The following is a 14,214-nucleotide window of genomic DNA, read 5'->3' as shown; positions in this document are numbered from 1 at the left end:
CCCGCTCATCCTTCCGTGGAATTGCGGGCTTGCTTTTGGAACAGGGGCCCTGATTAGAAGGGGGGAATATTAACCCTGCAAAGAAAAACGTGACACCCGTGCCCACTTTGTGGGGATAGAAGACACTGCAAAGACGCACAGCCTCTATTTTTCAGCTTTCCTTGTTCATGATGATTCCTTTGTGCTTCCACCGCTCTTTCGCCGCGCATGTGAGAGAACTTATGAACTGCAACCGGGAAACGGAAATACCGCTGTATAAGCATCGAGACTGCACCTTTCTGATTCGTCTTTCTGCCTCGACTTCGGAAAGTCATCAGTGCCTCTTCCGCCTCCTTTCTCCCGAGGCTTGTTAGAATAGGCCAACAAGCATTATGGGAGCTGTAGTTCTTGTCTGGGCAGTGTACGATCTAATATTTGTCTTATATTTTTAACTATTCTATTACACTTAGTCTTTTAACAGTATATGTAATCTACCCAGAGAACATTAGTTATTGGGCAGATTAGAAATAAATAACGGAGCAATCCTATGACTCCCAGAGAGCATCTGAGGGGCCATAGGATAGTTTGTGGAGTCCCTCATCTGAGATAAGAGACAGTGCTCTGACCACAGAAGGGGGAGTCAGAGAGCTGACCTCCTCCCCCTAACAGCTGGCACAGAAAGAATTGTGCTGGCTGGCTTCTGTGGTCGGGAACTCAACTTGGAGACAGAAAAGGAGTCGTTTTGGTGGGCGAGTAGGGAAGAAGGGTGGAGAGGCAACGATACGACAGGCGGAGGGAGGATTAAAGCAAATTTTCCAACTGCACAAATGCCCTGTCAGACACCCCACACACACACCCGCCCAAGCCAAACACATTATTTCTCTTTCATGACTGGACAGATTATCATCAACACTACTAGCACCTTAAACTTAAAGACAGATTGACAGGGCCATATGGATATCCAGGAAGGACGACAAGCCAAGAGAAGTACACCACTGATTGTCACCTATAGCCCCCAATTGAAACCACTGCAACGGAACGTAAGAATATAAGAAGTGCCATGCTGGATCAGAACAAGGGTCCATGTAGTCCAGCACTCTGTTCACACAGTGGCCAACCAGTGAACTCCAATCCATCATCAGCACAGACACTTTGCTCTCACAACCCTTGGGAGGCAGACCAGTCCTGGGCCTACAGACAACCTCCCAACCTGAAGCAGATGCTAACCAGCAATAGTAACCAGGACAGAGACACTGACAGAAGGACCAGACCATGCAATAGACCCAAGTGCCAACTCTCTCTCCCCCCCCCCCCCACATCTATTCAGGCAACACTATCACAGGATCCAGCAACATCAGTCACACCATCAAGGGCTCTTTCACCTGCATCCTTATATAATTTGTGTTACATGCCATCCCTGACTTTCTATTGTTAAGTTCTTAATTAACACATACACATAACACATGTCTTATTTTTTTCACCACTTCTTTCAACTGCACATTATCAGATTTCCAACTGCACATTTTTCCCAACTGCACATTTTGTGTCCAACTGCACACTACAAAAAATCCTCTGCGATATGAGCTATCCTGAGCCTCTGTAGCCTCCTTCACTCCCCCTCCGAAACATCTTTGCTAGACCAGCAAAAAAGCCAATCTAGGGGAAAATGTGAGGCGGGAGGATGGGGACGCAAGGCTTGCCTCTGCCATTCCTCCTGCCCTGCATAGGATGATCATAAGTCTCCGAGTTTGGGGGCTTACAATTGTCAGGGGTGCAATCGATAGGATTGCACCCTAAAATATGATTTCCCCCAAATGGCAAACATCTACTAGCTCTGGCTACAAATTATTATTATTATTATTATTATTATTATTATTATTAATTTATTTATATAGCACCATCAATGTACATGGTGCTGTACAGAGTAAAACAGTGAATAGCAAGATCCTGCCGCATAGGCTTACAATCTAATAAAATCATAGTAAAACAATAAGGAGGGGAAGAGAATGCCAACAGGTACAGGGTAGGGTAAGCAGGCACAGGGTAGGGTAAAACTAACAGTAGAAAGTAACAGTAGAAGTCTGCACAACATCAAGTTTTAAAAGCTTTAGGAAAAAGAAAAGTTTTTAGTTGAGCTTTAAAAGCTGCGGTTGAACTTGTAGTTCTCAAATGTTCTGGAAGAGCGTTCCAGGCGTAAGGGGCAGCAGACGAAAATGGACGAAGCCGAGCAAGGGAAGTAGAGGAAAGTAATCTTCTAAAGGTTCTTTCCTATGCAGTTTGAATTGGGAAGGTGGGAATGGTTTGGGACAACCTATCTGTCCTGTTACTTGACTCCTCCCAGCAAAGGCAGAAAGGAGATTGCTACGTTTGTTAATGAGGGTTGAGTGTAGTTGAAAAACATCCATTTCTCAAACAGTACACCTGATTGTTGGTGTGCTAGCTACCAACTAGAATGTGTGTTTCTAAGGTGTGTTTAATTTAGTTAATTCATGGCAAATGGAAATTACCAGGACAGTGGAGTTTATGGAGGACAAGTCAGAGGAAATTTGAGGGGAGGGTGGGAAAAGCTGACAACAATGTGGCAATGTCTACCTTTCAGGGTGGATGATCACTGTTGGGGTGGCCCCTTCCACAGTTTCCCCCTTTGCCCCACCTCAAAAATAGCCTTGTTTGTCAGTCTGAACAATTTGATCAAAGAACAGTTTTAATATGTTACCAAAGTTTTGTACCGGTTGATGAAGGCTATACCAATTGATAGATACAAGCCCACTTTCTAGAGAGTACATTTGATTGAATTTAGTGCAACTATCCTCTGAGTAAACATGCACAGAATTGCGCTGTGAAATTTGCAACTGCATTTGACTTAGTATTGGTCCAGCATTAAAACCTGTGCTATTTTTCCCCTCCCCTTTCTCTGGTGATCTGTGATAGAAACAAGAACTGATTCCTGGTCCATTGGTTTTTATTGCACTCAATATTGCCTTTAGTTTTTCTCTTTGTTAGCGTATGGTTCATCTGAAGTATATTTTTCATAGTCTTGAAGGTGTGCCTCAGTTTAGGGAGGGGACCGTCCGCCCCCTGCCCCGAAAGTTCTTGGCATCTCTGTGTAATGTTTCTTTAAAGAACTGTAAGTACCTTAGTGCTTATTGTGCATTTCTAAGCCAATGCTAGACAATAATAAATGAGGCAAATTACATGCCAGGATGTGTTAGTGATAACTGTTTTCCACTAGAGACAGAAACAGTGAAATTTTCCAGCACAGCAGCAGTACTATTTTCCCCTCTCCTCCCTCAAATGAGACAACAGTAAACTCTGCCTCGCACAGACAATCGACTGTACCCCTGAGAATATTCACTGATCTGATAACATCCTATTAGTAGCACTTGAAATGACCTAAAAGTTGAAGTGGGGTAGGTTGACCTAGGAGGTCTAACCTTTAACTTAATCTCTTCTTGTCTCTGTGTCCAAAAGGAAATCACATGTGTGGCATGAGCCTGACCCAGAAATTATTGCAGGGTGTAGGATATTTTGTGCAAATAAGGAAGGGCAGGGTCTGTAAGATGAATCACCAAAACAACCATTATCCTGAGGAAAAACCTTTGTGGGTGGATTTACGGTGATAAGTGCCCTTACAAGGTAACAGCATGATTTGTCAACTCCCCAGAATGGTTGGAAAGCCAAAATCCATGTGCTACTGTAGATATTGATGGGCGAGTATTTAAAACCTAGATGGGTCAAACAACGCTTCGGGAGCCCTCATAATTCATATAAAGTCATGAGGTGATTGCAGCTTGGAATGCTACACAGTAAGCTAAAAACGTGTTTCTGAAACTATTTTTAGGCCCTTCCAGAGAGTGAAAATAAATAAAGAGAGAAGCACTTGCTATAATGGCAGGAAATAAGCTATTACAGCTATTTAACTTTTGGCAAAACTTTTGGCATTTGAGAATTCCTGAATGTGCATGATGGTCTTAGATAAGGTGAAATCCCAAGGATGACTTCTCTCCCTTCTGCCTGCACTGAAAGCATGCGTAGGGGAGTCCTAGTTGTGAAGTAACTTAACAACTAATCACTTGGGTTGCATTTCAGTGCCTCAAAGCCAAAACTGACCTTCAAAGTAGAAACCATCAAGGAGCAGGATGAAGGCTCACAAACTATGTATTTATTGCTTGAATTTCCAAACTACCTAATAACCGAAGTTCTCTGGATGGTGTACAAATTAAAAACATAAAATACAAAGTAACAATAAAGCAAGGACCTGGTTTGCATTGCCAAACAAACCATAGGTTGTGAGTGAGTGAGCATGCTGGTTCCCACATGCTTGTCACTTCTGCTTTCCTAAATAACCCAGGAACATTGTTATCATTATGTACCAATACAGAAACTCTGGGTTATTTAAGGGTTAACCCAGTTAATCTGTGGTTTGTTGTTGGGTTAACTCTGGGTTAACTCCTAAACAACTCAAAGTTTCTGGGTTTGGATGTAAATGATAACGCAAGAATTCCTGGATTCTTTAGGAAAGCAGAAGCAATGAGCACACAGAAGCAATGAGCTTGCTTGCTGCCGTGCAGCCACAACTAACTACCAATTAAACAACCAATAGTTAGGTGTTCCATGTGAGCTGGGCCATAGACAAAATAAGCTGAATACAAACTGCAACAGAACCAGCTAAAACCAAAAATAAAAATAGCAACAGGGGTAAAACAGTGCAAAGACTTAAAAGCACTAAAAACAGATGCCTAAAGTGCCTGAGAAAATATCTTTGCCTGGTGCTGGAAAGATCATAATGTAGGTTCTAGGTGAGCCTCTCTAGAGAGAGCATTCACAAACAGGGTGACACCACTGAAAAGGCCCTCCCTCTTGTACTCACATTCCTTGCCTCATTTGGCAGGAGGGCTTCTTATAGCATACCAAAATATGAAGCGCTTTAGCCTCTTGGGGGTTTTGCTTTTAAGGAAAGCATAGGGTTTTAAATGGTCCATCCAAGCCAGCCATCTGCTTTAGCTTCTCTGATGAAACCAGAGGCACTGCAGCTGAAGCAGAGTTCTGTGAAAGGTAAGCACTTGCAGCCCCTTCTGGTTCCAGGGGGAGAATTGTCCCCAGGACTAATAGAAGTTTCCCACTCTTGCTTTAAATGCAAAGCACTTATGGGGTGCAGGTGTATTTCTAGCCTTTAGGTAATTCATTCCCAAGATGTGTGCTGGGCTCACTAGTGTGCCACAAGAGAATGCCATGAGAAATTAAATACAAATGGTACCCAGGAACTTATGTAGAAGAGTGTCCTCAGCATGATACCCTGTTTTGGCCTTGGCTCCTTTCAGTCAGTTTCCCTAACATCATAGAATCATAGAATAGTAGAGTTAGAAGAGGCCTCTAAGGTCATCAAGTCCAACCCCCTGCTCAATGCAGGAATCCACCTTAAAGCTTGCCAGCCAGATGGCTGTCCAGCTGCCTCTTGAATGCCTCTAGGGTGGGAGAGCCCACAACCTCCATAGGTCATTGGTGCCATTGTCATACTGCTCTAACAGTCAGGAAGTTTTTTCTGATGTCCAGCTGGAATCTGGCCTCCTGCAACTTGAGCCCATTATTCTGTGTCCTGCTCTCTGGGATGATCGAGAAGAGATCCTGGCCCTCCTCTGTGTGACAACCTTTCAAGTATTTGGAGAGTGCTATCATGTCTCTCCTCAGTCTTCTCTTCTCAAGGAGTTCTTTCAGTCTCTCCTCATAGGGCTTTGTTCACAGACCCTTGATCATCCTTGTTGCCCTCCTCTGAACTCCTTCCAGCTTGTCTGCATCCTTCTTGAAGTGTGGTGCCCAGAACTGGACTCAATACTCAAGATGAGACTTAACCAGTGCCGAATACAGCAGAACTAGGACCTTGCATGATTTGGAAGCTATACTTCTATTAATGCAGCTCAAAATAGCTTTTGCGTTTTTGTTTAGCCACATCACACTGTTGGCTCATATTCAGCTTGTGATCTACAACAATTCCAACAATTCCAAGATTCCTGGACATCAGGAAAAACTTCCTGACTGTTAGAGCAGTACGACAATGGAACCAGTTACCTAGGGAGATTGTGGGCTCTCCCACGCTAGAGGCATTCAAGAGGCATCTGGAGAACCATCTGTCAGGGATGCTTTAAGGTGGATTCCTGCACTGAGCAGGGGGTTGGACTTATAGGCCTCTTCCAACTCTACTATTCTATGTTTCTATGACTACAAGCCTCATCTGGAAGCATCCATAGTTTCCATCCTAGGCAGAAAGAAGTGTGTTGTATTCGTCCAAATTTTTGAGGGCAACACAGATAGTTTGAATGCTGATGGTAAACAATACACTGACAGTTTAGAACTGCATCAACCAACAGGTCAATCAGGGGGCTACCTAGATGCCTTGAAGGCCCTGTGGTCACTGCACATTGGTGATGCATTGGTTATACGATGCAGCAGCCGCCTCGCAACCTTCACAAGGCTTTCCAGCAATGCTGCGATTTTAAAAAGTCAGGGACTTATGTCGACTTTTTCGCTGGTGCGAAGAGAGTATGGTATTCGCTGTCTAACCTCACTCCAGCGTCACAATGGAGGCATCCCTGGGGAAATGGCAACCCCTGATTGGTTGCTGTCCTCTCAGGCAGAGAGCAGGAGGTGGGCCCGGTGAGCCAAATGGCTGCCAGAAAGTCCACATCCTCCCTCTGCATCCAGATTAGCCACTGCTATCCCATAGCAGAGAAAGTGCAGGCTTTCCCTAAACGTGGAGGCAACCCAGCACCATCAAGACACCCCCCAGATAAGTTTCACTGATTTAAGTTACCTGCTGTCAGAGCAGGTTTTCAGTGAATAAAAGCAAAGAGTCTTGTGGCCCTTTAAAGATGAAGGGTATTATTGTGGCCTAAAAATTTTATAGGACAGAACCCACTTTGTCAGATGCATGAAGCGGAAACCTCAGTTATAAGCACATTGCTACAGATGAAAAGGGTTGGGTGGGGATGATATTACAAGGTGAGGCCAAAAGGCCCAGCAGCACAAGAGTTAGGTGTGTCCTATGATTATGCAGAGCACAAACGCAAAGGAGGCCCAGTAAAAAGAGTAAAATATTCAACTGCAGTGTGTATGACCCAGCAGTTAATGAATAGGCAAAGCAAGATGAACAGTGTGCAAAACCACCAAACGAGGGAAAATTGCATCTGAACAGAACTTCAGCCAGACGTAGAGATTTAAGAAGCTTAAATCAAAACCATCATAATGAAAAGCCGCTTCAGCAACTATAAAGACTCGTTCAACCTTAGACTGGAACCCTGACAGACAGATGCCAATTGCTGGAGATATAGAACAGCATGAGCTAATCTCCTATCTCTTCTGGGACTGCGTGGGTATATCGTCTTTCTGGAAAGTAGTAAAAATAAGTATTAATTTGAATTAATAATACAAACTCTATTATATTTAACTTCACCAGGCTATTACGTGCCACATACCTCATTAGTCAATCCTCTTAGCCAAATACCTCATTAGGTGCCACATACCTCATTAGGACATCCTCTTAGCTAAATGTATCATACTGCAAAAGTGAAAAGGTACCGAAACCCCAGATATATCTTTTATTCTTTCTCCCTCCCTAACCTGCCTTCATTTTCTCCAAATACTTCCAGAATATTTCCAAATCAGTAGATGTGTTAGCTACAATTGTACATTTTAATATGTTACTTTAAAGACACAGGGTAGTATCCAGTGTCAGTCCAATGTAGAGTAGACCCATTGAAATGAATGGGGCTTAGGTTAGAGCTTCATTCCATGTACCCATTTCCCTCGAATTATCCCCATAGCATAAAGCTGTCGTTGCTGTTGTTGTTAGCTAAATCACACCCTGGGCAGCGGCGCTCCTAAGATCCTTTGCATACCAGGAAAAGGGTTTAAATGGGAGAAATGTAAAAAATCATTAAAAATCAACAGATGACCCAATCCGATTCAAATTTGGTATGCTTAAAGCCCTCCTTTATATCTATTACTGTGCTAATTCTGATATCTTTATCTTTAAAACTTATGCAGATGTAAGCATTTGTTTAATTTGTACTTTAAACACATCAAATCATCCTCCTGCGCCCCCAGTGGCTGCTCGGAGAACAACAAAAGATTCACTCCTAAAGGGGTAGTAAAATACATCGGTTCTTTTGGCTAAGAAGCACAATTAAAGCAGGATGCATGGGAGTGCTTCTGTGGCCGTTGCTAGACCAGGTTTTAGCCTGGTGCGAGGCCTGGGCTCATCCCTGTGTGTCCAGATGACGCACAGGAGATCCCGGGCTCAGGCAGGGGTCAAACCTCCCTGGCCCCGGGTAACCAGCACCGCTTGTGGCCCATGTAGACCGGTCCGCCACTTTTCCCGGCTACCGCAATTACTCACGAGTAGCCGGGAAAAGCGGTGGACAGCGCACAGTGCTGCACAGGAGTTCTGCGGCCATCAGGGCAGGGTGGGGAGATCGGGGGGGGGGGAATCGGAGCCATGGGGGATGGGGGGAACCAGAGATCGCGGGGGATGGGGGGGAATTGGAAATCGCAGGGGATGGAGGGGAACTGGAGAGTGCGGGGGGGGGGGAGGGAATCACGGCCAGGGTGGGAAAATCGGGGAAGGGGGGCGGGGAACCCTGTTTTTAATTTTTAAAAATCCCTACCTTAATTTTTAAAAATCCCTACCGGGTGCACTCCTGTGCACCCGGCCCCTTTAAGATATTAAACAAAATGGCCGACGTGATGGGGCTTTCCTTTACCCCGTAGCATCAGACATGTGGATAGGAGCGACAGCCCGCACTACTTCTAGCGCGGGCTGGCCCCTCCACATGCCCAGATTTTAAGGTAGGTCTAGGAAGGCCCACAGTCAAAGCAGATTATAAACTGGAAACTTCAGAGTCCTTTGCACACAATTCGCAGTGATTGCACAGTATAACGCTGGTGTGATGAAGCTATTAGTTTCATTCCCTTAAGTCTCACTCATTTCAATGGGTCTATTCTATCTAGGAATAAAACTGGACCCTATCCACAGAATTTAACAAGTCAGTGACCTGAAGAGAGGGGCAGAAGGGGTGGGTGGGAAGAGGGAATCATGGGAAATGGGGTCTAATTTATAAATGTCTTGTATCGCCAATTGTATAATTGGGAAGGAGGATGGGGAGTGGTACTCTTCTATTGTCAAAACCTCAGAAACTTTTTTTAAAAAAAACCAAACAAAATTAACGAAGACGACACTGGCTTTTTCCAGGGACCCAGCTACTCCCTGTCTTAGATTCAGCCGGGCAATACTGAGCTAGATGGACCAATGTTCTGACTCAGTACCAGGCAGCTTCTACAGTTGGCAGATGGCGAACAAATACAGTTGTGGTCCTTAGTAGTTGAAAAGTCAATTTTTTCCTGGAAAAGAAGAGCTTTATTCTCAACGGATTAGGAATGAAAGAGGCATGTCTTTTTCTATACAGCTTCCATTGTTGCTTCTCTCACGGCTACTCCCTGTCCCAAGAACGTGCTGCTTGAGGCTGCTGCCTCCCTCTGCCTAATGGTAGGGCCTATTAGGAGTGGTCTGGGGGAGGGGCTGGAACTATCAGGCTTGTATCTTTTTAAAATTAAAAGCTATATGTATTTTTTAAATTATTCTACTGTTTAAAGTTGTTTAAACACTTATTATTTTATGTAATACTCAACTCCTCCAGACCAGTGGAGGCTGGTGGCTCCAATGTCAGTGGGGCTGTGAATCCCCTCCGGGTTTCAATCAGAAGCAGACAGAACTCTAAAGGAGCTATCCAAGGTGTGAATGAAACTCAGAAGGGATTCATACCCCCACTGACATTGGAGCCACTGGCCTCCACTGGTCATGTGTGGGATTTTTTTCCAGAAGAACAGCAACACAGAGATGACCAATTCCAATGTAATATGTTTCACAACTATGCTTTCTTAGGAATTATTGGTATGGAAGAAGAGATACATTAGCAAAATCTCTCCACCAGTGCTGAAGTCAGAGGATCTTTGTGAACCGCCCAGAGAGCTCCGGCTATTGGGCGGTATAGAAATGTAATAAATAAATAAATAAATAAATAAATAAATAAATAAATAATCTTTGCCACTATTTTGCTCTTTGACAGTCTTGACACAAGACATCCAAAGATGAGACCTCTTCATGCTGATAACTAGTTAACCTTTTCCTGCTTTCTCTGAACTTGAACATTCTCTGAACCACAAGAGGGACATGTCAGTACATGGTCTTTTTTTTCTCAATATGGCATTAGGTTGACAGCGTTCGCAATGATAGGTGTGATGCCTTCCTTTCATTTACTCCTAAATTATTGTTTGGAAAGATGTCTTTTGCAAACAGATGCAAACTCACTGTCTACACAAGTAACACTTGGCATAAACAAAAATTAGCTTCATCGTTTTGTCCAGAATTTCATGCTTTGATGACTCAGCAAGACTTGCCCCTATTAAAGCAAGATGCTCATTTACCTCACATCACAGTGTAAGTATTCAATTATACAAAAATACACAGTGCTCCTTTTATACCAGACCCTCTGAGGCAAACTTATGTTGGTTGTATTTGTTGGGTGGTAGAACCATTACTGCATGAACATGCAGGTAACCTGGTACCATATGCATAACAATTTTGAAGAGGACATTTATATCAAAGATGGTGGATCTTTGACCTGTGTCAACTATGTTTTATGGATGAATCTCAGCATAGTGTGAAAATTCTCCTTTCAAGTAAATCTGCAATAATTGTGTGTGTGTGTGTGTGTGTACACACACTCAAATTCTTTATACTGTATTGTTTTAAATACATTACTTCTCTTCCCCTTCTTCCATGGTCTTGTGGCAATGTCCTTGCCATGTTTCCTATTACTGTTAACAGCTAAGCTGTTATTCTGGACTCCACCAAACAATTTGGTTGCAAAATTAGAATTTAGAATTGACAGCTTTTAAATGACGCCTTTATTTGCACCCTGACTAATCTATGGAAAATATCAAACACAGAGCAGCAAGGGAACTTGGAGAAGGAAGCAAGCAAGGATAATTAAGCTAACTAAAAATGACTTGGGACCGGCATGGAGTCAATAGGCACTTAGTTCATGACTCTGCTGAGAACTATTGAGTGCCCTTGGGTCTTAGTTTGGTTATGAAATGGAAAAACCAGTGAGCCTCAACTCAGCAACCTTCACAAAAATGTTGTCGCACTGCAAGACATGGTCATTCCATAAATCCAAGAGGACAGGCCACTAAGTTCCCCAGTGCACAGGCTATGCACACAAGGCAAAAGTTCTGTCCTGTACTTCTTGTGACAAGCAACTGCACTCCCATAGGTGAACTATCCACTGTGGTGGATAGAACTTCGATGCCACAATGGGCGTTTCAGAGATGTGTGTGTGTATGTCTACGTAGTGTATAAGGTGAAGCTTTCATCTGGGTACAGAGTGTTGTGAGGGTCCTATTCAGGTATTCTCTGTGTGGTTAACTTTAATGGGGGAGAAGAGAAAGCACTCTAGCCCCACTCCCCTGGTTGTCCCATTCATTGCCCTGTACCTGCGGAGGGCAACTTTGTGAAGAGGAAAGCCTCCTGTAGCCATGGAGGCTCATCACAAAACTGACATCACTGGAAAATCAGTGTTCTCAATCACATGAAGAGCCTCTACAGGTACAGGAAGCTGTGTTATGCCCTTCATAAGTAGAGGGCTATGAATATGATAATGGGAGTGGGGGGCAGGGTACTCTCTCTCCTCAAAGTTAACCACTTAGAGAACATAGGCATGCACAGCACATTTTGCCTATTCTCCCTGGCTGCCCCGTTTGCTTGGAATGCTCTTCCAGAGCAACTACATACCACGAGTTCCATTGTAGATTTTAAAACGCGTTTGAAAACTCATTTGTTTTCAATAGCTTTTGGTATTTTAGCTTGATTTACTGTTCTTATTACTATGATTATTCTCTTATTTCTGTATTGTGAACCCTTTCCCCCTTCATATGTTTTAATGTGATTTTAGATTGTAAGCCTCTAGGCAGGGTATCACGGTTTTATTTGTATATTTTGTACAGCACCAAGTACATTGTTGGTGCTATATAAATAATAATAATAATAATAATAATAATAATAATAATAATAATAATAATAATAATAATTTCATTAGGGTGTGCACCCAGAGATTTTTTTTTCAAATTTATTGAATACGCAATCATAAAGGACATTTCATTTATTAAACACTGTAGATATTGATGCCCTACGCCGCCTTCGGCTTGCCTGACCACTGGAGGACTGTTGCAGGGACAGGAGGATGAGATCTTTCTCAAGCCCCAGCATTGGTGGGACTTTGTGGTGACATTGGCCAGAAGAGGGGCTTATGAAGTGATATTAGCCTTTGGGGGCCCTCCTTTTGGTCTCTTTGAAGGATGCTCCCAGCAAAGCGATTCCTTTTTGCTCCTGCTGCCAAGAGCAATGGTATTTTCTGAGAGGCAGCAGTTCTTCAGAATGGTGGTGGGGCAGCCAGAAGACTGTTCCCACTGTGTATGGATCCCCCTCTAGATCCCCACTCAATGCCCCCCTCAATTTGGCACTTATTGCTTGAGACATTAGGGTGTGCCTGGACACACCCAGCACACCCCTTGTGCACACCTATGTTAGAGAATGCCTGACTAAGGCTCTATCTGAGCTTTCAGTGCAACAAGGTAGTGCAAGCAAAGAGGAAAGTTTGCTTGCATTGGTGGAGAACGAAGAATAGTTAGTGCTAGGATTGTAAGCAGGAGAACTCCATGTCCAGAGAACCCTGTGACAATCATAGGTCAAAGCAGCAGATAGTTTGGTTGTGCAGGACCCCAAAATTACAGCTTGGACCAGTGTTGTCAATCTTAGGGTTTCCTATGAAGAATACAAATGGAATAAAAGCTTCTGGGTTGCCCTTGTACTGTTTAACCAAGACAACCAAAGCTTGCTTCCTGGAATGAATAGAAGCCTTCTTAGACTCCTGGCTACTTAACTGAGTTAAAACAAACTGACTCAGCATTACAAAAGCCATGCTTTGGAGAGACAATAAGCTAAAGGTACTTAGAACAAAAGGAATACCAGGAACAGGACCCAGGTGATACATTGACCTGCTGACTTATCACAAGGTGAGGATGCTTCAGGTCTTGGCCATGTCCTGCTAGACTTTAATTTAATGGTACCCTTGTGATTGCCTAACTCAGGGGGAACTTGATACAAGTTAGGAAGGCATTTGCATTACTCCAAGTTTCCGGTTCTTGCTTACTGCAGTAGGGCAATGCCCCTTTAATTCAATTAAGGTGTTGTTGTTGTTTTGCTAGAACTCTGAGATCCACCAACTGGAGCCAGATGCTTAAGTCGTTCATTTAGATCTAAAGAATTCTGATCACAGGAACTGAATTGAGTTCATAGTCCATCTGTACAAAAATTCACTCCTGATCCTAAGCTGTTTTTACTTCAGCTGTATAATTTAGGTGGGGTGGGGTGGGTGGGTGGGTAGAGAGAGTCATTTTGTTGCTGCTATTATTAAATGATTGAGAGTCAGCAATCCTTGATATATTGCACATCACCCAGAGACCTATCAGTAGATCTAGATCTACCTTCTGCCCACCTCTGAAGTAGAGGACATTCAGCTCAATGAACTACACCTTAAGCAAAAGTCGGGCCCTGCATTAAGGATCCTCTTGTGCCCAGCAGCTTTCATGATCCTCTTGCTCATGTAGCCATTCTTAAAGCAACAATACATATTAGACCAGGTGCCTAAGAATAGAAAATCCAAACTGCATGTGTGCGTGTGAAGCCATCATGGCTGAACTTCTTAGTAGCAAGCAATCATCTTCCCTCTTTCATGACCTCTAGAGTTTGTCTTATCCACTCTTTGATTATTGACCCTTGACAGTGTTCCCTTTCCTTCTCTCTCTCCCCCCCAACACCACTAGGAGAGGTTAGACATCTGATCCAGTCTCTTCAGAGCCAAGTTACACAGTCAAGTTACATCTCCCAGTATGGCCATGTCAAAAAGCCTCAGCTTGTCCCATCCTTCTGTAAACATCTGGCCCTTTTAGAAATATGGGCTCTGGAAATCTTTCCCTGTCTCCCCAGTCCACTCTACAGCTATGGTGGCATTGCTTCCTTGGACTTCAGGCATACCTTATTCCCTCATATCTTCTCTTCATCCCCATGCAGTTTTGGAATGCCTGCTCTTTCACGTCAACTTTTCTGGCAGTGTCTCCACTGCA

The sequence above is a fragment of the Elgaria multicarinata genome, chromosome 3 (assembly GCF_023053635.1).
Source record: "Elgaria multicarinata webbii isolate HBS135686 ecotype San Diego chromosome 3, rElgMul1.1.pri, whole genome shotgun sequence".
Taxonomy (NCBI): domain Eukaryota; kingdom Metazoa; phylum Chordata; class Lepidosauria; order Squamata; family Anguidae; genus Elgaria; species Elgaria multicarinata.
The sequence above is the reverse complement of the archived record's forward strand: the minus strand, read 5'-3'. Positions refer to the sequence as shown.